At 36.3% G+C, this 22,687-nt stretch overlaps 1 protein-coding gene across 50 annotated transcripts in view; it reads left to right on the top strand.

Annotated features, from left to right (window-relative positions):
- Ptprd (protein tyrosine phosphatase receptor type D) overlaps window positions 1-22,687 on the top strand; it is a 2,343,620-nt gene that overhangs the window by 358,945 nt on the left and 1,961,988 nt on the right. Inside the window, exon 3 of one of the 50 annotated variants that reach the window (XM_045148463.1) lies at window positions 19,523-19,575. The exons of the other annotated variants lie outside the window; for them this stretch is intronic. The gene's annotated coding sequence lies outside the window, so the exon portion shown is untranslated. The remainder of the gene's footprint in view (window positions 1-19,522; window positions 19,576-22,687) is intronic. 50 annotated transcript variants of the gene reach the window in all.

Genomic DNA, 22,687 nt, shown 5'->3' with positions numbered 1-22,687 from the left:
ATTCCAGGTCAGCCAGGGCTAAAGTGAGACCCTCTCTCAAAAACAAAAGCAAAACAAAAAAAAAAAAATTTCAAGTAAAAATAAAATTAAAAATTAAAAAAAAAAATACTCCTCAAGGTCCATCCCCAGAAGTACGCCTCCTCCAGCAAGCCTTCACCTCCCAAGCTGCCTTCATGTGTGGACCAAACATTCAAAAACCTGAGTTTATGGGGAATATTCTGCATTTCATATGCCTGGACCTCTCTGTCCCTTCTTTTCCATCCTATCTATGTTTTATCCAGGCCCACCATGCCATGTGGGTGCCTGCTTTTTCCTTCCATTGATTCTGTACTTCCTTAAAAAAATATAACAATTTAATAATTATCCTCAGCTTGGTTGCCAAAGTCTTTGCTAAATGCAGACAGAGACGAAAGGTTTGGGGTTCAAGGACTTTTCTGAACACTTTGTACCCCACTTCAATACCACCACATTTACTCAAAATAATGTAGAAAGAAAAGTGTTTACAGCAAAAGGCAAGATATTTCAAGATGTTATATTGATATATTTATCAAAATTCACAGGGTTTTTAAATTTTAAGAAATTAAAAATAAGTAAAGGTAAGTTTCTAACACAAAAATTCTGTGCTGAATATGACATCATGAGAAAAATGAGTTGAGGTTTTCCCAGTGACTGATCATGTTGGTGACAGAACTGATGATGTCTGTATTTTGTATTACTGATTTCCTGGGTAGCATGATTCTGACTTGTAAGTTAAACATAATAGGAAAAATAAATCTTCAATTTTGCTAAGTTATTGCGCATAGCTTACCTTTCTTGAATAAAAATGTTCATATTTTCTTTAAGTTGGTAGTTTTAAAGGAGTTCAACAAAGATGGAAAAGAGACAGAGATCTCAAGCTGTTTGACTTTAGAAATTTGGCAGAATGCCAGGCATGGTGGTGGCACACTCCTCTAATCCCAGCACTCAGGAGGCAGAGGTAGGGGGAGCTCTGTGAGTTCAAGGTAACCCTGAGACTACATGGTGAATTCTGGGTCAGCCTGTGCTACAAAGCAAGAAAGCAATACCTTACCTTGATAAACAAGAAGAGAGAGAGAGAGAGAGAGAGAGAGAGAGAGAGAGAGAGACAGAGAGAGAGAGAGAGAGAGAGAGAAAGAAATACTTTATATGAATAAAAAATGTTGGATGAGGATTCAAAACATTTGTCTCTAGCTCTATTCAGGCTCCTATAATGCTGCCTCAGAGGACATAAAACAAAGAAGGACCTGGCTTAACCAACTGAATCCTTTGAAACGTTAGCGGGCAAGCAGTGAGAATTGCGGTGACCCCTGTACATATCCAAACCGCTCACTCTCCCCTGCAGCCCTCCATCAGTGTCATTTCTATGAAACCAACAGAATTCTCAGCATTGATATGTAAATGAATAGACCAACAGTATCCATACTATTTCATTTTCTATGTGCTTTGCAATCCAGAATTTTGAAAAGCTTCCAGTAATTTAATACATCAAAATGTTCAAGAAATTCCACTGAAAACGAGTTTCACATATCCCAGTTTGCAAAGACCTTGACACATTCTTGATGATATTTTTTTTGTTTTTGTTGGTTAAATACTCTGATGTTTTAATTTAAAAACTTAATGAATGGGCTGGAGAGATGGCTTAGCGATTAAGCACTTGCCTGTGAAGCCTAAGGACCTCAGTTTGGTTTGATGCTCGATTCCCCAGGATCCATGTTAGCCAGATGCACAAGGGGGCACACCATCTGGAGTTCGTTTGCAGTGGCTGGAAACCCTGGCACACCCTTTCTCTCTCTCTCTCTCCCTATTTTTCTCTCTGTCTGTTGCTCTCAAATAAATAAATAAAAATAAAAATAAAAAAACTTAATGAATGAATGGCTAGGCTGAATGAAATGATGACAATCTTTGCTTCCTTTATACCACATGGAAGGCACAGTTGGCATGTGAAGCCATAGCAACACAGAGAACAGTCTGCCCTATTTTGTGAGTTGAAAATACTACTAAGTAGAGCAATTAATTTGCCTCTCCAATCCAAACTACCTTCCCTACATACAGGCTTGCTGTACTCTTCTGAGAGGAATGAAGATGGATATAGCTTATGATAATTGACCTTAGGAGAGGAAACTGGAAGCAAAATAAATTTCCCACACACTCACCCACCTATAACATTCAACTTTTTTTCATCTTTTCCTTCTCTTAATTCTTCAAGAAATCACAAAACTCAGGATAGGCAGACATTTTTATTATCTATGCAAATTGCCATCTGCTGGAGGCCTATTTTGCAAACCCGTAGGGCCTGAACAAAAGACAGACTGATTTAGTAAATGTAACACTTAGCTGTACTGTTTGTTCACTCAAGTGCCAGACTTATCTTAGGTGTCTTAAGATGACTATTTCTAAAAGAAAGACATGGGAAATAGTTCAAAAGAGAGAAAAAAAATAGTTCAAAAGTTCCTCATTTTGAGGAACTGTGGGTAATTAACTTATGAACATCAGGGGGACAAGTGAAACCACAGCACTCACAGATCTCCACATTACCAATGAAAAGTCCATCTAAATTCTTAGGATTATGTTACATGAAGGCTTTATTACTTAGCCATCAAGATCTGCCAAATGAAGCTTTCTAGGCCCTATTATATACTTTTTAGAAATCAGTACTCTAGAACAAAATGTTGTTTCTGGATTGGTAGATTTTTTTTTTTCCACTTACCACTTTAAAAGTATTTGTTTCTAATGATTAGAACACATACAATAACTATGAATGGTGACCAAATGCCATCAATTGAAGAAGTAGTTATTGCAACTCTCCCTTAAGAAGTACACACCCAAGCAGAGCAGAGCTTGGTAGCACACACCTTCAGTCCCAACACTCAGAAGGCAGAGGTAGGAGGATCACCTTGAGTTCAAGACCAGCCCAGGACTACAGATATGAATTCCAAGTCAGCCTGGGTTAACATGAGACCCTAGCTCAGGGGAAAAAAAAAAGAAAAGAAAAAAACTTCCCATCTGTCTTCTATGCTTAAATCTACATTAAAACTTTCCTTAATTAAGTCAAACTTTTGATTCATCTTGAAAAAAGGAGGCATTTGTTAATGCAAAGGAATCTACGATTCAAAGAAATACATAGTCCCACTCATGTATGGTGTTGTTACATGTTCACACTGCCCCAAACTGCAAGCCACGAACTCACTACTCAAATCGGAGAGTACAGTTATCTCCTGGAACACAGGATTAGAATAATAGGTTCCTACACTTAACCATGCAAAAGCCAGAAAAAAGTCAACTGTCTCTTCTAGTGTATAAACAACTGATCAAGACTATGAGGCTAGGAGGTCATTGTTTAGCTCTCCAAGTACCTCTACCCCATGGAGTGCAGCCCAAGTAAGGTTTTGTAAGGTAAATGGCCAGCAGCCATATGCACTCTTCAACATTATCTAGAGACTCAGAGGAATTCCACCCAGATAAGATCTGCAATAATATATGAGTGCATGTAACAGATATGTAGAATGAATGTGTTGTAAACATCAGAATACCTCTGAAGTAGACAGTGCATTTTCATATTTTGGTTAACATGGAGAAATGGTAGAACTGAAAGTTTCTCTGTGCTTTGGTATGCATACTGAAAATGTTTTTATATGTTGTCCCTTAAGCTGAAAAGAAAGTAGTAACAGATGGAAACCATTAATGAAAATTTAATGAACCTTGTACTTGTGAATATCTTGTCCAGGAAGGACAAAGGCCATGGAGGTGCATTAGTTTGTTAGTGGTATTAAACTAATGAGTGAGAACCTGAATGACTTAAACAATAGAAATTGTCTCTCGGGTCTGAAGTCTAGAACTCTCAAACGAAAGCACTGATAGAATTGGTTCTACCTGAGGACTGAGGGAAATCTTTGTCCCATTGTTTTCCTGGTATCTGGGGGTTGAAGACAAATGGATTCTGCTTTGTCACTTCTTCACCATCTTCATGCAACTATGTCTCTCTATGGGTTCCCATGAAAACATTTACTTTTCCAGATCTGACCTATTTCATTAGGGTCACAGCATAATGCACCATGATTTCTTTTAACTCACTCTCCTGAAACTACTCATTTTGAGGAACTGTGGGTAATTAACTTATGAACATCAGGGGGACAAGTGAAACCACAGCACTCACAGATCTCCACATTACCAATGAAAAGTCCATCTAAATTCTTAGGATTATGTTACATGAAGGCTTTATTACTTAGCCATCAAGATCTGCCAAATGAAGCTTAACACTCTCACAATTCTTATCATCAGTTCATGCTTTAAATTTATCATTAGTAAGAAGAAAAATAAAATATACTGTTAATATATACATTGTCATCATTGAGCAAATCCATTATACCATGAGAAAATGAATACATTAAATTAACTAAACAATATTAAGTGTGTGAAATGCAGTCAAAGTACTTTGCTTCTTCATCTGATATCAGTTGTTACTAAAAATAGTGGGTGCTGATCTCATGTACCTATCACATATCAAGCTTTTCTCTTAGTCATGCTGAAATATCAATCACTGAGATATTCAGTATAAAACAATATCTGGTAGTTTGTTTAGATTCTCACAGTAGGTACCAATTATAGGTATATAGAAAAAATATTCAGACATAACCATGATATTGAACAATTATTTCAGTGCTCCAATATCTATAAGTAAATAGTATTTATAAAATAGATACCTACTTATGGATTCAGACTTTCTAACTGTAAATAATCCTTTTATTACTATTTCTGAATGCCATAGAACCTTTAAAAACCTTTCATGTTCAAGACAGTCCTTATTTTTTTTAATTGAAAATGTCCAAATTTCTATGGCTTCCAAGTGAAATCCTAAGGTGCATTAGAAAAGAAAACTACCGGCCTATTTCCCTGATGAACTTGGATGCAAAGACCCTCAACAAAATCCTCACAAACTGAATCCAACAACACATCAAAAGCATTATCTACCTTGATCAAGTGGGATTCATCGAAGGAATGCAGATGTGCTTCAACATAAGGAAATCTGTCAATGTAATACAACACATAAACAAGGTTAAAAACAAAAACTGCATGATCATTTTGATGCAGAAAAGTCCTTTGACAAAATACAACGTCACTTCATGATCAAAACATTGGAGAGAATTGGCATGATTGGTTCATATCGTAACATAATATAGGAAGCATACAAAGCTCCCAAGACCAAAATAATATTTAATGGAGAGAGACTGGAGGAATACCCATTGAGATCAGGAACAAGACAGGGGTGTCCACTCTCATCTCTGCTATTCAATATAGTACTGGAAGTCCTAGCTCAAGGAATAAGACAAGAGAAATAGATAAAAGGGATAAAATTTGGAAAGGAATTAGTTAGGTTAGGTCTATTCACTGATGACATGATTCTATGTGTAAGAGACCCAAGAGACTCCATCCCAAAACCCCTGAAAGTGATTAACTCCTATAGTAAAGTAACAGGATACAAAATCAATGCACAAAAATCACTAGCCTTTCTATATGCAAATGACAAAGATACAGAGAAAGAAATAAGGGACATGGTCCCATTTGCAATAGCAACAAAAATAAAATAAAATAGAATACCTTGGAATAATGTTAACCAAGGAAGTGAAAGATCTATACAATCAAAACATAAAAACACTCAAAAAAGAAATTGAGGAGGGCTTGAGAAAATGGAAAGACCTCCCATGCTCCTGGACAGGCAGAATTAGCATTGTGAAGATAGCAATCCTACCAAAGGGAATATATATATTTAATGCAATTCCAATTAAAATCTCAACATTGTTCTTCACAGCAATAGAAAAAATTATCTCAAAGGTCATATGGAAAGGCAGAAGGCCTCAGATATCCAAGCATATCCTCAGCAAGAAAAATACCTCTGGAGGCACCACCATACCAGATCTAAAGCTATATTACAAAGCCATAGTAATAAAAACAACATAGTACTGGCATAAAAACAGGAGTATAGACCAATGGAACAGAATTGAGGACCCAGACTTTGGCCCAAGCAACTACAGCTACTTGATATTTGACAAAAGCCCTAACAATATAGGCTGGAAAAAAGACAGCATATTCAAGAAATGGTGCTGGACAAACTGGCATCAGATCTTGATAATAATTCATATTAAATTGTTCACTATACAGATCAAATTAACTGTGAAGTAAATGGACATCTATTATTTATATATAGGTTTGTAGGTAGCATTGTCTAGTAATTCACAGATGATCCCATGCCAGATTCTATACATGTTATATATTCACAGAGATCTATTTCACAAAGGGATCTATTTGAAGACTCAATTCATTTTTAGCAAGTGCTTTTTAACCTCTGTTACTCCTGTGTAGATGATAATTATTAGTCATAAAATATTAAAACCAGGGAAATGAGTATAATTTTAAGTTACTCCACAACAGTTCTCTGCAATAATACTTAAGCTACTACTAAATATGGCTTTTAAATTATTTGTATTTTTTAAATATGAAAACATGGTATTAATACTATTAAATTGAGAATTTCTAACTGCTGTCACATCAAGATCAAATTTAAGAAAACTTCAACTACACCCTTGTGATGTACTTCACAAGGACATTCCCTTTTCAACTTTATCCTAGGAGTTAATTTTAACCAAATATGCCTCTAAGTCCTTCTAGGATTTAAATTTTATTTCTGTGCTGGCATAATCATCAGAAAGCAATAAACAAATTAATGCAAGTGATTTCAAGTTTAATGCAAATTAACTCTCAAATCGCAGATCAAGAAAAATGTTGGCACAGTCAAGCCAAGGGAACTTTTCTACAGGAGCAGGGAGGAATGGGGATGGATTTCCGTACTAGAACATATCCAGTTATGGCTTAAAGAACATGAAACACAATTGGGCTAAACTATGTTTTGTATGACCCTTTTAAATCACCCTGAGTAAAAATCTCCACACACTGTCAGATTTATTTTTGGAGAATTTGTAGGACAGCATGAACATCCTATGACTTTTGTCCATTTATTTCCACATATATATATATAAAAGATGCTTAGAGGACATCTTTTCACTCTGCTAGATTATTTTGGGGGGAATATCTTTGATTCAAGAGCCCACATTCTGACAGAGATTAGCATGTGGACTTTAATTGTACATGTAACCCCTCAGTTCATTATTACCATGGGGTTAATGGGTAAATAAAAAAGTAGTGATGGTTTGTTTTAGCTTTTAATTTTCTTCCTGTACCTAACTATATCAAAAACAGTGTTTCAATTATATTGTTAAACTTTAACACTTGCATCATAACATTTTTCATCATGCACATCTTTTTAATGGTGAGTAGATAACTATTATAAACAATCCATCAATGCAAAAAAAGAGAGCAAATATGATAATTCAATAAGAATTCCCATCCATAAATCAACAGCATATATTGAACAAAATTCTAGGCATGTTTGTATGTCTGAAAAAGTTCATTTTCTCTAAATAAATCAGGCTACATATTCTGGGACTCTTCATATGGTCTCTTTAATGCAAGGTTGGAGACACTATGTATTCAAGAGTGAGAGACAAGTGTTTGTCTTTGGCTATGAAGTCCTCTGTAACATATCATTTCTGTTGACTTTATCAAAAACAGTACATCATAGAAATTTGTAAATTTAAAAGTGAAAGCCTAATATGTTTCTAAATATATTCAATTTTAAAACAATTAATTTGGTAACCCATGGTTTCTTAAGTAACTTATTTTTATTTTCAAACTTATTTGAAGATTTAAAAGAACAAATAAGACAAATAACAAATAAGACAATGCTATAGAGATATTTGTGTGTGTGTGTGTGTGTGTGTGTGTGTGTGTGTGTGTGTGTGTGCATGCACATTCCTATACATACAGACACATTTCATGGCATGTGTTTGGAGGTCAGAGGACAACTACAGTATGTCCATGCTCTACTCTGTATTCTGCCTTCTTTGAGACAGTATCTCTTGATGCTACTAGAAACAGACTGCCACACTGCAAATAAATGTATGACTAGCTGGTCTCAAGCCTCAGATTATACTGGCTCTGCCTCCCACTGTCTTAGGTGCACTGGTATCACACATATATGCATGTTTCTTACATTGGGATAATAGATGCATGTACCAACTTTGCATCTGGCTTTTTTTTTTTTTCTTTTTGGCATCTGCCTTTATATGATGATATGTGGTTGAACCCAGCTGGTAGACTTTGTGAGCAAATGCTTGTCATTGCTGAACCATTTCTCCAGTCATCTTTTTGAGATTTTTTTTCTTGCATTTTGTTTTCCTGTCTGTTACATCATGCATGTCTTCAAATCCTGCTCTTTTCACAGTCCTGCACACAGCAATATCTAGAATTATGCAAAGACTGCTTTCAAATATTCTATTTTCTCAGTTGTGCTTGTTTTCTAATGAAAAAGTAACAGTCCTTGCCAAGATAGATTCAACTGCATAGATATTATAGCCTGCCATAGTTAGCTTCATGTTTCTGGGATGAACCTCCAAACCAGACAAAGTTTGTGGGAAGAAAAGGTGTTGTTTGATGCTTACAGATCCAGGGAAAGTTCCATAATGGTGAAGGAAGTTGACCCAATTACCAAATCCACACACAGCAAAGACCACCACCAGTACCACAAGCAAGCACACTACAGGAACTTCAAGCAAAGCTCAAGCACTCTGCATTCCTTTCAATTGGAAATGCATACCCAGTAACACCTTAGGGTTAGACTCCAATGTCCATCTGCCCACATTGTCACCTCCTGCAGGCAGGTGGCTAGAGGTCTAAGTTACAAACTTGAATAAACTCCTGAATCAATTGGGAGGCATCTATTCAAAGTAACACATAGCCTATTTACCTAATATATGTTACAATAACTGCAAGATACAAATAAATGAACAATGCCCTAGAGTCTGTTCATGATGACATGGTCCTATTGGGACTCTTTACATATGGGGTGTCAGCAGTTTCTCATACCATTTGTCTGCTACAGAGTAAAGTCTCTAAGGGCCAATAACGCTTTGTGAGTGATCCCTGAACAATTCGACTCTCAGTCACAAAATTTCCTATCAAGAACTTCTTTGGCATACCCATCCAGATTTGTGTTGACTAACCAGCTTGACACAATGTGGCTTAGTTTCTTCTATTATGACTACTATGCACATATTATTTGCTATGCGTGGGAGGCTTAGCATACCAAGTGGAAACAATGCCATTTGTTTTTCTTAGGGGTTGGAAAAGGCAAACAGGCTCATCTCAAGCATGAGCACACATGGATGGGTAGTTGTGTCTCTGATGATTTTGTAAATTCCTCTGATGTTTTTCATGGATAAAGGGAAAGTGCTGCAGTCCATTTTTAATACCCATTGTATTAAGACATATACGGAACTTCTGTTTGAGGAGCAAACTTGTTGACCTGCTTTGAGGCTTAGAGAATTATATTGGGTTGATTTCTAATTATCATGCAGGTCTAAGAGGTAAATATTTGAGCTATATGTGTGTGAGTTTGTGGCTATGTGTTGACTTAAAAGGAGACAACAAGATACAATGTCAGTGCCAGGTGAGTTAATAGTTGAATATAAAATAAATATAAACTATTCAATTTTTTCAAAAACAAATAAAATTTATATTAACATTTGACATACTTTTTGAAGCCATTTTAATCCTTAGTTAATTTAAGGAACAGAAAGTTTAATAAATGAAAAAGAAAAAATATATATATTACAATATCAAATTTTCTATTTATACGGTCATGACCACCTACCTGGTCCTTACACATGGATTTATTCTAAAACTTCAGTTTTTTACCGGCAGGGAGATGAAAAGCCACTTCTGAAATGAGCATCCACTTGGACATGTAAATTGGATAAATAAAAGGTTTTCATAAATCCAATGAATAAGTTATTGGGAATATTTTGAAAATGAGAGAGGGTCTTAAGATAGGGTCCTGCATTCTGGGTCAGGCATTAATATAGAAAATGTTGGAGTGAATTTATAACACAAATGTCTAACTGAATTAAAAAAAAAATCAAGGGAGCTCTATTTTAAGAAAAATTAATTTTATAAGTATTTTAAACATATATGAATTTAAATGTGACACATCATTACATGCCTGCAAGTAATCTTCATTTGATTTCACCTGGTCATTTAAAAATGGAAGCTCACTATAACCCAGGAATTCAACATCTAGTTACATTTCCAATGCAGGTTGTTTACATGTGTATCAATAAACATGTAAGAATGGATGTTCAAAAGATGAGAGCAATTGATATAAAAACTCTAGTCATGAATATTATAATGGCTAATTAAATTGAATTATATTTGTTTAATACTACATATATAAATATATATGAAATTAAAATGCGTAATGTTAAAAAAAAGCATATATATCACACATCAAAACCATGATTGAAGGTGGAGATAAGGTAAATATATCAGAGTAAAAAAAAGTCCCTACTGCAAATGACTTTCTGGCCCAAGTATCAGTAGTACTATTATTTACAGACCATCTCTAGAAGACAATGAGAACACAAGTAAGCACATTTCAAAATAAATAAAGAAAGAAAGAAAGAAAGAAAGAAGAGATAACACAGATGATTTCAAATTTTAAATGCTCCTTTGTTCTGACGCAGACTTAATCATTTTCCCTGGCATGTATGAGGGAAGTTATTACTTTGTATACTGGGACTAATTTAATCAGAATCTAAAAAAAGTCATGTCAATCTAGTATGTTTTTAAATGTGTGTCACATAGTTCCTTTTAAATTCATGTATTTTTAATTTAAATTTGTATTTAATGAGGTTGGCTATATTTCCATATTTTAGTATCTACTCTTCTTTCATTTTTGAAATGTGTGCTGTGTTTTTTAACCAATCGAGTTTATAATTCACTTTTTTTAAAATATTTTTTTTGTTCATTTTTTATTTATTTATTTGAGAGCTACAGACACAGAGAGAAAGGCACATAGAGGGAGAGAGAGAGAATGGGCGTGCCAGGGCTTCCAGCCCCTGCAAACGAATTCCAGACGCGTGCACCCCCTTGTGCATCTGGCTAACGTGGGACCTGGGGAACCAAGCCTCGAACCGGGGTCCTTAGGCTTCACAGGCAAGCGCTTAACTGCTAAGCCATCTCTCCAGCCCTATAATTCACTTTTAATCATTTCCAGAAGTTCCTTTGACTTTACTTTTTAGATCCACTGAATAGATTTCTATAACATTTTGTTCCTTTATTATATCTTTATTTTACAAAGGTCTAATATATGGAGTTTTGATTGATTTCATTATCTGTTTTGTAGTTTATCAGGATCACAATACTAATTAATGTTATGTTAAGTTATGCCTAAGTAAATGAAAAAAAAAAGCAATTTATATGTGTAAGTTAAAAAGGAGATATAAAGGGAAGAGAAAGGAAGGAAGGAGGGTACTTACTAGGTTGTATATATGTAAGTAGAAGAATAGATTAACAGGGGTAAAAAGGCCCAAAGTGAGGTCAGGGGAGGAGATTGAGTAGAGGAAAAGTGGAGGGAAGGCTAATCAAAATCTAATAGGATGCAAATAAATCATATGGAATCCTCCGGTTTCTGACAATGGAACACTCAGGAGCCATAGATCGTTGTTAGAAAATTTTCAGTGCCAGGGATGATAACTTCCATTGAGTTGTTGGCAAGGGAGGTCCCTGATGTCCCCAAAACATTATAGGCCATTGCCGAGGCCCTTGGTTTCCCACCAGGAATAGATGGTAAGACCCTATTGCTGAAGACTCCACATACTTGGGCTGCAAGGCCACTGAGAAATCTTGCTGGAATTGAGCTGAAAACCTCCCCCATGTAAACCAGCTGACAGAAAGCTGGAAAAAGCCATTCTACATGTAGTTCAATGGGAGAAAGAGATACCACCACTGAAGACATGCAACAGTGGACACTGCAAGCCTTATATTTGGCCAGCCAGTCCAAGTGAGTCAATGGTTGCAATAGTGGCACGTCTGTCATGGTGAAAACCAACTGCCCTCCAATTAGACTGGAGGCCCACTCCATGGGGGAAAACATATCCCTGATACTGAAAACTTAAGACAGGGGTAGTCATGAGCTCTAGGGTTGTAACACCTGCAGATATCTGAAAAAATGTATATACTATCTTATCAAGCTTCAGAGTAAGCACTTCTCTTAATATTTATACCTTTATATTAATGCTACTCTCACTTTTTGTAGTGAATCTTCTCTTTGCAGATGTCAGTGACTTTGGGATGACTCAGAATGTATCATAGTGCTGGAAAGAAGTGACTGGAGTACTGAGTAACATCTTGTTCACAACTTCCAAGGCTCAGGGTCTAATGCAGAAGAGGCAGCAGAAAAAATGTAAGAGCCAAAAGAAGGGTAGGACTCCTTACAACGTGCTCCCTCCAGACATAAAATGGACTGGATATCCATGACCTCATAGTGCCTGACACTACCTACACAAGACCATCATAAGAGGAGGAAAAGACCATGACATCAAAATAAAAAAGAGACTGATTGAGATGGGGAGGGGATATGATGGAGAATAGAATTTCAAAGGGGAAAGTGGGGGAGGGGCAGAGGGTATTGCCATGGGATACCTTTTATAATCATGGAAAATGTTAATAAAAATTGAGAAGAAAAAAAGAAAACATTATAAGTATACCATTCATGCTTAATTTATATCTCTTCTGTCTTCTCCATTGATTCTCATATCATAGATAGATAGATAGATAGATAGATAGATAGATAGAGATATGGCATCTTAATATGATAATATGCATGCCTCTAAATTTTTTGCTTATTCATTTTAATAGGGTTTAATTTTATCATTATCTATATGGCATTGATAAATATAAAATTAAAGCTTTTTAAAAATGTGAAAAGCTAGAACATTTTCATACGGGGGGGGGTGTTTTATGAGATTGATACACTGCATACCCTACTAAGAATGTACCTACGGGGTGTTTTAGAAACTTATTTTCACATATGATTCATTCTTAGTCTAAATACAATTTCCTGACAGTGAAACAAATTGGAATTTTCATGGAGAAAACTGGACACAGGAAAACATGTATGAAAGAGGGTATGATATGCTTTTATAATAAAATATGGAATCCGTTTCCACTATGTCATGTAACATAAGTTTCCACCTGTCTGTCCAAAAGATCCCATTCAACACTTGTTTATTTTCTCAGTGGTCCAAGATTCAAAGTTCTATAGATATTCCTGGGATACAAAAGCAAAATGAGAATCCATTTGAAGGAATGCATCAGACCAGAGCCCTTCATTTACAATGTAGAAGCATCCAAAGATGACTTGTCCAAGCAGGAAAAGATTCTGACAAAGATGGTAGCAGGAAAAGGATCATGAAGTATAGTGTACTGGCAGCTCCTCCAGTGTGATTTTTCGAATAAGTTGTCTTTATGGATGCCCCACTTACAGCCAATAAAGGGAAGCAAATATTCCAATGAGAACTAATAGTTCAGGAAGTTTGGAGGGTGCCGTTATTATGTGCTGATAGAATTTCCAATATTATTTTTGCTTTCAACAATATAAGTCACATATTTCAATAAGATCATTACATTTGGTAAAAATCAAACAAGAGTTCCCAGATTAGCTGTCTTCAAGTGAAAAACACAGAGATATACCTCCAAGAAGACATCCTTTTACTCCCATGGAAGGCTGGTTAAGAACTCTGAATAGGACATTTACCAAAGGTTAAGGGGTCTAAAGTGAGAAAAGAAGAACCCAGCAATGAGACAGAATAATTTGCCTAGTAATAGACAGAAAATGTAAAAACCAAGGTAGGAATCAAGAGTTTAATTTATGTAATCTCAATAAGTATTCAAATATAATAAACATAAAATTGAAGGAGTAATTTAGGAATTGTTAATAGTATAGAAAGAAGTTATTCAACAAAATATCATATAATGACAAATTTATTTGAATAGTTATTGTGCCCTAAGTCTCATTTTTTTTCAAAAGAAATTATATTAGTAGATAATATGACATTTAAGATAGGAAGAACACATTGTCTGGTGAGGTGACTCTGTGGTTAATGTGCTTGTCACACAAGCATGAAAAGATGAGTTTGATTACCTGTCACTCAGGTAAACTTCCAGGTTTGTTGGTATGTTCCTATAATCACATCAGTGTGTAGGTAGGAAGCTGAAAATCCCTGGGACTCACTAGCTCCATAGTCTAGCATAATCAAGGAGCCTTGGGTTCAACGAGAGACCCAGTATCAAATAATAAGGTTAGGAATGATTGAGGAAGACACCCGACATCAATGCTATGAACTATGCACATGCATACATGTGTATTCATGAATACACATGCCCTCACACACATGCATATACATATACAAATATACCACATCCACATACATGCAAAATAGAATAGAGGAAAAACAAACATACTCTTCTCATGTGAAATAAAGAATGTCATATTAAGTGATTTTTTTAGAGAAGTATAAGCTGATTTAGCAATTACATTTCCATGTTGAGGTAGCACAAGTAATGAAAGATTCTATCTTGATCTTTTCCTAAATATGCCTGAATGTAGCTGTATGGGATCTAAACTTCCCCACTGCAGGCTTATTTCATTTTGTAAGACCTCATGTACTCTGTATCTACTTGTCAAATAGAAAAAGATAGTGTGGTAGAAGCACAGACACTGCTTGAAAGACTTAGCCATGAAGGGGCTGAATTAAAAAAAAAAAATCTGATATACCAAACTCATTCTTCTCCTCAGCATTTTCTGACCTTCATAGCTATTCCTGGAATTACCTGAAATTAAAGATTTGGTTATGAGCATTTAAATAAAAAGGAAATGGAAGTCAGAACTCATTTCTTGTAAGTAAGATGGACTAAATGTAAAGTTGGTAAAAAGTAAATTCTATTTTAGTTACAAAATAATTGTCTTTAACTTCAAATCACATTAAATATTGTTAGATACATCACTCCTGACTCTGAGTGTCTCTATGCTCATCCATCGTTCACTGGGCTCCCTTAATCCATGAGGAAAATAAAGCCAGTATCAGCAAGCCTGTTTTTGAATCCACTTCCTCTGAAGGTATTCTGAATTGGCCAGAAGATAAACACACATGGATTTATCCTTGGAAGATTTATTAGAAATTCTTTTAAAGGAAATCTTCCAAGACAGAGAAGAAAAGAGTGACCATAAAAATGTTATCCTCATCCTCATTCTCTGTGGATTTGCATGGCTAGAAGCTAAATTGGGACATCTTGGGTGCTTCAGTGACATTTTTAAGTCTACTTTCAAGAGATAAATTTGGTTCTGTGTATTTTTGAAGTGCATAGAAACCTAAATGCTATTTTTAAATCCAGCAACTATCTTAGAAAAGCTTTTGGAATTAGAAGCACTTTGATGGTGCCATCTAGTGAACAAGATACAGAAATCCATGTGGAATCTATTGTGCTTACAAAAAAGAGAGTTGCGTGTAGATTTTTCATCATGTAATCAATTTACTATCTCTGGTACCAAAGGTGTTTTATCACTTCAACTTTGCTGTGATATGAATTTAATAGCTTCGTAAAAGCCAAATAGTCATATAAGGGTGACTGTTATAAGATGGTAGATTGAGATTACTTTGTACAAAATTCAAGTAATGACATTGTATTCTTGAGAGAGATGTCTGAGATAAATAGGTCTGTTATACACATCTGCTTGCATTCCTTAATCATCGTAGACATGCAATCACTCAAAGACTGGGGGAATGGGAGAATAGGTTACAAGAGTTGCCTCACTTATCCTGAGAGTGAAACCTGTTAGGACTTTGTGGCAACTTTCTGTCTGTCTCTTAACAATAACAAGACTTAAAAATATTTTGAAAGGAAGGTATTAATGGTGACTTGATAAAAGAGCAAAAATAATAGCACATATCCACAGAATGATTAAAGGATAGCAGATACTTATTTTTAATGAATGATAATTCATTAAACTTACTGTTTTGAATTAGTACTTGGAATGTTTAAGTTATTTTTAATAAGGCTAGTAGGACAATGTTTCAGGCATGTTCAATGAGTTCTAAAACTAAACAAAGGCTCAGGGAATGAATATGAGCACTACTCTTAGTGCTGCCAAGAGAAGCTTCTCTATAGAGATGACAATAGACACTGAAGAGAGTCAAAACTCATCTCAGCAATTAATAATCTGTTGTTAAGAGCTCAACACTAGACAGCATATCTATCATACCCTCCAAGGCTCAGAGAATATTGCAGAAGAAGGGTGCAGAAGGTACATAAGAGCCATTGATGTAAAGAAATACTTTGGGGACCTGTCCTCCAAACTACATTCATGATCTGACAGTAATTACTGGGTATCAGGCCTGCACTGTTCTGCCCCCATCAACATTTTTACATAGAAAACTGTGAAGACCAAAAGGAATGAAACAAGGAAAAAGAACAACTACCTAGAATCAAGAAGGTCCTCAGGGCAGTGGTGATATAAGAGAGGTGACAGCTGTGGATGACAAATGGGAATATAAGCAATTTAAAGAATGTTCATACATTGAAGTTCTCAGTAAAAATTTAAAAAAATTAATGTTTAATTTTGTCTTCAGATTGGCTTATTTATCACACACAAACACACACACACACACACACACACACACAGATACCTATATAGAATGTATCTATATTCTGCTTTTTTTGTTATAACAGATTTTTAAATCATAACTTCTTATACATAAACACTAATTATTTACTAACTGGTAGATGGACATCTTAACATCAGTTTCTAACTGTTGCATTATTTTTTCACAATTTTTATTGACATCTTCCATGATTATAAAATTATCCCTTGGTAATACCCTCCCTCCCCCCCCCCACTTTCCCCTTTAAAATTTCATTCTCCATCATATCCCCTCCCCATCTCAGTCAATCTCCCTTTTATTTTGACGTCATGGTCTTCTCCTCCTCTTATGATGGTCTTGTGTAGGTAGTGTCAGGCCCTGTGAGGTCATGGATATTCAGACCATTTTATGTCTGGAGGGAGCACATTGTAAGGAGTCTTACCCTTCCTTTAGCGCTTACATTCTTTCCACCAACTTTTCTGCATTAGAACCTGAGCTTTGTTAGATGTGATCAAGCTATTGCTCAGTACTCCATTCACATCTTTCCAGTACCATGATACCTTCTGAGTTGTCCCATGGTCACTGCCTTCTGAAAAGAAAAGATTCTCTACCAAAAGTGAGACTACCCTTAATATAAGGGCATGACTATTTTTAATTTAATTTAATTTTTTCTCAATTTTTAAACATTTTCCATGATTATAAAAAATATCCCATGGTAATACCCTCCCTTTCCCTTTTTCCCCTTTGAAATTACATTCCCTATCATGTCTCCTCCCCATCTCAATAAGTCTCTCTTTTATTTCTTTCCCTACTCTTATGATGGTCTTGTATACCTTCTGAGTCGTCCTAAGGTCACTGCCATCTGAAAGAGAAGATTCTCTACCCAAAGTAGAGTGGCATTAATATAAGGGTATGAATATTAAGAAAAGTGCTTACTAGGCAGTTAGATAAGTATAGAATATACACTTATCCAGACATCAGCAGATGTTAAACCTCAAGGGATCATGACTACCACTATTTTAAGTTTTCAGTATTAAGGATATATTCCCTCCCTTGGAGCGGGCCTCCGCCCACTTGGAGGGCAGTTGGATTCCACCATGACTGATGTGCCACTATAGCACCCATTGGCTCATTTGGCCTGTCTGGACAATTTTAAGGCTTGCAGTGTCCACTGTTGAGTATCTTCACTGGTATCTCTTTCTCCCATTGAATTGCATGTAGAATGGCTTCTTCCAGCTTTCTGTCAGCTGGTTTACATGGGGAAGGTTATCAGCTCAGTTCCAGCAGGATTTCTCAGTGGCCTTGCAGCCCAAAAATGTGGAGACTTCAACAATAGGTTTCTTACAGCAATTCCTGGTGGGAAACCAAGGGCTCAGCAATGGCCTGTAATGTTTTGGGGGCATCAGGGACTTCCCTGGCCAACAACTCAATGGAAGTTATCTCATCCCTGGCACTGATAATTTTCTAGCAACAATCTATGGCTCCTGAGTGTTCCATTGTCCAAACAGGAGGATTCCATATGATTTATTTATATCCTCTTAGATTTTGATTAGCCCTCCCTCCCCCTTTTCTCTACTCAATCTCCTCCCCTGACCTCACCTTTGGCCTTTTCACCCCCGTTAATCTATTCTTTTACTTACATATATACAATACCCACCTATTAAGTACCCTCCTCCCTTCCTTTCTCTTCCCTTTGTATTGATATTTTAGCTTACTGGCCTCTGCTACTGAGTTCTTTTCCTTCTCACACAGAAGCCCAAACATCTGTAGCTAGTATCCACATATGAGAGAAAACATGTGACACTTGGCTTTCTGTGTTACCTCACTTAGTATAATACTTTCCAGATCCATCCAATTTTTTTTTTTTTTTTTTGGTTTTTTAAGGTAGGGTTTCACTCTAGCCCAGGCTGACCTGGAATTCACTATGGAGTCTCAGGGTGGCCTCGAACTCACAGCGATCCTCCTACCTCTGCCTCCCAAGTGCTGGGATTAAAGGCGTGCGCCACCACGCCTGGCCCATCCAATTTTTTTGCAAATTTCATAACTTCATTTTTCTTTACTGCTGAGTAGAACACCATTGTATAAATGTGCCACATCTTCATTATCCACTCATCAGTTGAGGGACATCTAGGCTGGTTCCATTTCCCAGCTATTATGAATTGAGTGGCAATAAACATGGTTGAGCACATACTTCTAAGGAAATGAAATGAGTCCTTAGGATATGCCTAGGAGTGCTATAGCTGGGTCATATGGTATATCAATTTTTAGCTGTTTTAGGAACCTCCACACTGATTTCCACAAGGGCTGGACCAGATGGCATTCCCACCAACAGTGTAGAAAGGTTCCTCTTTTTCCACAACCCCTTCAGCATTTATGATCATTTGTTTTCATGATAGTAGCCAATCCGACAGGAGTGAGATGGAATCTCAATGTAGTTTTAATCTGCAATTCCCTGAGAACATTTTATTAGATGCTTATATGCCATCTGTATTTCCTCCTTTGAGAAATCTCTATTTAGCTCCATGGCCCATTTTTTAATTGGCTTGTTTGATTTCATACTACTTAACATTTTGAGTTCTTTGTATATCCTAGATATTAATCCTCTATCAGATATATAGCTGGTGAAGATATTTTCCCATTCTGTAGGTTGCCTCATTGCTTTATTCACAGTGTCCTTTGCAGTACAAAATCTTTGTAATTTCATGAGGTCCCAGAGGTTAATCTGTGGTTTTATTGCCTGAGCAATTGGGGTTATATTCAGAAAGCCTTTGCTAAGACCAATATGTTGAAGGGTTTCCCCTACTTTTTCCTCTAGCAGTTTCAAAGTTTCCGGTCTGATGTTAAGGTCCTTAATCCATTTGGACTTAATTCTTGTACATAGAGAGAGAAAATAATCTATTTTCATCCTTCTACAGATACACATCCAGTTTTCCCAATATCATTTGCTGAAGAGGCTGTCTTTTCTCCAGTGAGTATTTTTGGCATTTTTATCGAATATTATGTGGCTATAGCTACCTGGACTTACATCTGGGTCCTCTATTCTGCTCCATTAATCTACATGTCTGGTTTTGTGCCAGTACCACGCTGTTTTTGTTACTATGGCTCTGTGGTATAGGTTAAAATCAGGTATGGTGATACCACCAGCCTTATTTGTGTTGCAAGTATAATTTTAGATATTGAAAGGGTTTTTTTTGTGTGTGTGTGTGATTCCAAATGAATTTTTGGATTTTTTTTTTCTACTTCCATGAAGAATGTCTTTGGAATTTTGATGGGGATTGCATTAAATGTGTAGATTGCTTTTGGCAAGATTGCTATTTTCACAATATTGATTCTTCTGATCCAGGAACAAGAAATGTTTTTCCACTTCCTAGTGTCTTCTGCAATTTCTTGCTTGTGTGTTTTAAAGTTTTCATTGTAGAGATCCTTTACTTCCTTGGTTAGGTTTATTCCAAGTACTTTATTTTCTTTGATGCAATTGTGGATAGGAATGATTCTCTGATTTCATCCTCTGTGTGTTTTTGTTAGCATATAGGAAGGCTAGTGATTTCTGTGTATTTATTTTTTATCCTGCTACATGGCTGTAGGTATTTATGAGCACTAACAGTTTGCTAGTAGAGTCTTTAGGGTCCTTTATGTATAGAATCATGTAATCTGCAAGTGATGATAACTTGATCACTTCCTTTCCAATTTCTATCCCTTTTATGTGTGTCTCTTGCCTTATTGCTATAGCTAAACTTCCAGCTCTATATTAAATAAAAGTGGGGACAGTGGACACACTTGTATTGTTCCTGATTTTAGTGAAAAATATTCCAGATTTTGCAATTTAATAATATGTTGGATGTAGGCATGTCATAAAAAGCCTTTATTATATTGAGATATGTTCCTTCTATTCCCAGTCTCTGTAGGACTTTGTATCATGAAGAGATGTTGGATGTTGTCAAATGCTTTCTCTACATCTAATGAGATGATCATGTGACTTTTGTCCATCAATCTATTTATATAATGTATTAAATTTATCAATTTGCATGTATTGAACCATCCCTGCATCTCTGGGATAAAGCCTACTTGGTCAGGGTGAATGATCTTTCTGATATATTCTTGTATTCTGTTTGCCAATATTTTGTGAGAATTTTTGCATCACTGTTCATGAAGGAGATTGGTCGGTAATTTTCTTTTTTTGTTCTATCTTTGTCTGGTTTTGGTATCAGGGGGATGCTGGTTTCATAGAAGGAGTTTGGTAGAATTCCTTCTTTTTCTATTTCATGGAAAAGCTTAAGAAGCAATGCTGTTAGCTCTTCCCTGAAGGTCTGGTAAAATTCAGTCGTGAATCATCTGGGCCTGGGCTTTTTTTACTTGGGAGATTTTTGATAACTCTTCAGATCTCCATGCTTGCTATAGGCCTGTTTAAGTGATTAATCTCATCTTGATTTAGTTTAGGTAGGTCATATAAATCAAGGACATTATACATTTCTTTCAGATTTTCATAGTTTGTGGAGAACATGCTTTATAGTATATCCCTATTATTTTTTGAATTTCTCTGGCATTTGTTGTGATGTTACATTTTTTTATCTCTAATTTTATTAATTTGTGTGTATTCTCTCTTTCTTTTGTTCAGATTTGCTCAGGGTTTATCAATCTTGTTTATCCTTTCAAGGAATCACCTCTTTGTTTCACTGATTCTTTGGATTGTGTTTTTTTTTTTTTTTTTTTTTTTTTTTTTTTTTTTTTTGGTTTCTCTTTCATTAATTTCTGCCGTAATCTTTATTATTTCTTTCCATCTGCTGATTTTGGGTTTGCCTTGTTCTTCTTTTTCCAAGGCTTTAAGGTGAAGCATTAGGTCATTTACTTGCAACATTTCTAATTTCTTTCTTTAAAAAAAAATAAAAATAAATTCTTATTCAGAAAATACAGGCAGTTTGGTATCATTATTAAGTTCATCCATGTCCTAGCCCCTCCCCATTGGCCCCTCCTTGTTGAGGTATATGGATCATTCTTTGTGGAGTTAGCCCACAGTTATTGGTATGATAAATGCCTCTGCATATCATGACCCAACATGTGGCTCTAACATTCTTTCTGCCCCCTCTTCTGCAAAATTTCCCTGAACCATGTTGGATTCATTGTTGGTCTGCTTCAGTGATGAGGTGTTGGGGGCCTGTAAGGCTCTGGTTTTCTGATTTGGTAGGAGTTGATTTTGCTCTGTGTTGGTCTCCTTCCCCCTTGTGCTGGTATCCTGTTCATCAGGAAAACAGCACCCTTGCTTGTTTCACCAATTTTCCTTAGTTTCAGCCAGGGCCCTTTTGAGGTATGATGGGTGGCTCTCTCCTTAGGATCAGCATCTATCTGAAAAAGAGAAGCAGATTCTCCAACAGAGTAAGTTAGCACCAGGACAAATGAGATTAACCCTTACTTTTTTTTTTTATGGAGAGAGTTTAATAGATGTAGGCCCTCTTGTAGCCCATGATTAATGGTAGCTTGATATTGGAGAGTGGGCTTAGGTTTGGGTATGGTTCTGACTTGTTTCCCAGCTCCAGCTATTGGTCCCCTACCACTGAGGGGATCAGTTAGCCAAATCAAGAGCAGTTGGTTCCCCCCCATGGCTGTATTCCACTATTGCACTTTTGTGGGCATCACAATAGGTTATTTGTTGCTAAGTATGTTAGACCATGAGTTGCTTGGTCAGATATTGGTCATTTTCCCCAGTCGCCCATGTAGCACCTTCTGGCACTAGACACGCTGACCATCTGAGGACTGACTCTCTCCTGGCTTCCAGCCATGCCATTCCATTTTTCCTGTCAGCTGCTTATGGTGTCTTCAGCAATAGGGTCTTACCACTAACCTTTTGTGGGTCATCAAGTACTCTGACAGAAATCTGTCATTCTTTTAGGTAACCTTGTAGGTTTCTTTGATCAAAAGATCACTGTGGATGCTAGCCCCATACTGGTACTGGGAGTTACAAGTCAGTGCCCACTAAGAAAATGAGGAAAAAGATAACTAATATACAAGATTTAGAGATGTGAGAGAGAGAGGGACATGGAGACGGAGGGAGGGAGAAAGATGTAGAAAATTTAGGTTAGACTTAA

Source organism: Jaculus jaculus, chromosome 1, assembly GCF_020740685.1.
Source record: "Jaculus jaculus isolate mJacJac1 chromosome 1, mJacJac1.mat.Y.cur, whole genome shotgun sequence".
Lineage (NCBI taxonomy): Eukaryota > Metazoa > Chordata > Mammalia > Rodentia > Dipodidae > Jaculus > Jaculus jaculus.
The sequence above is the reverse complement of the archived record's forward strand: the minus strand, read 5'-3'. Positions and strand labels throughout refer to the sequence as shown.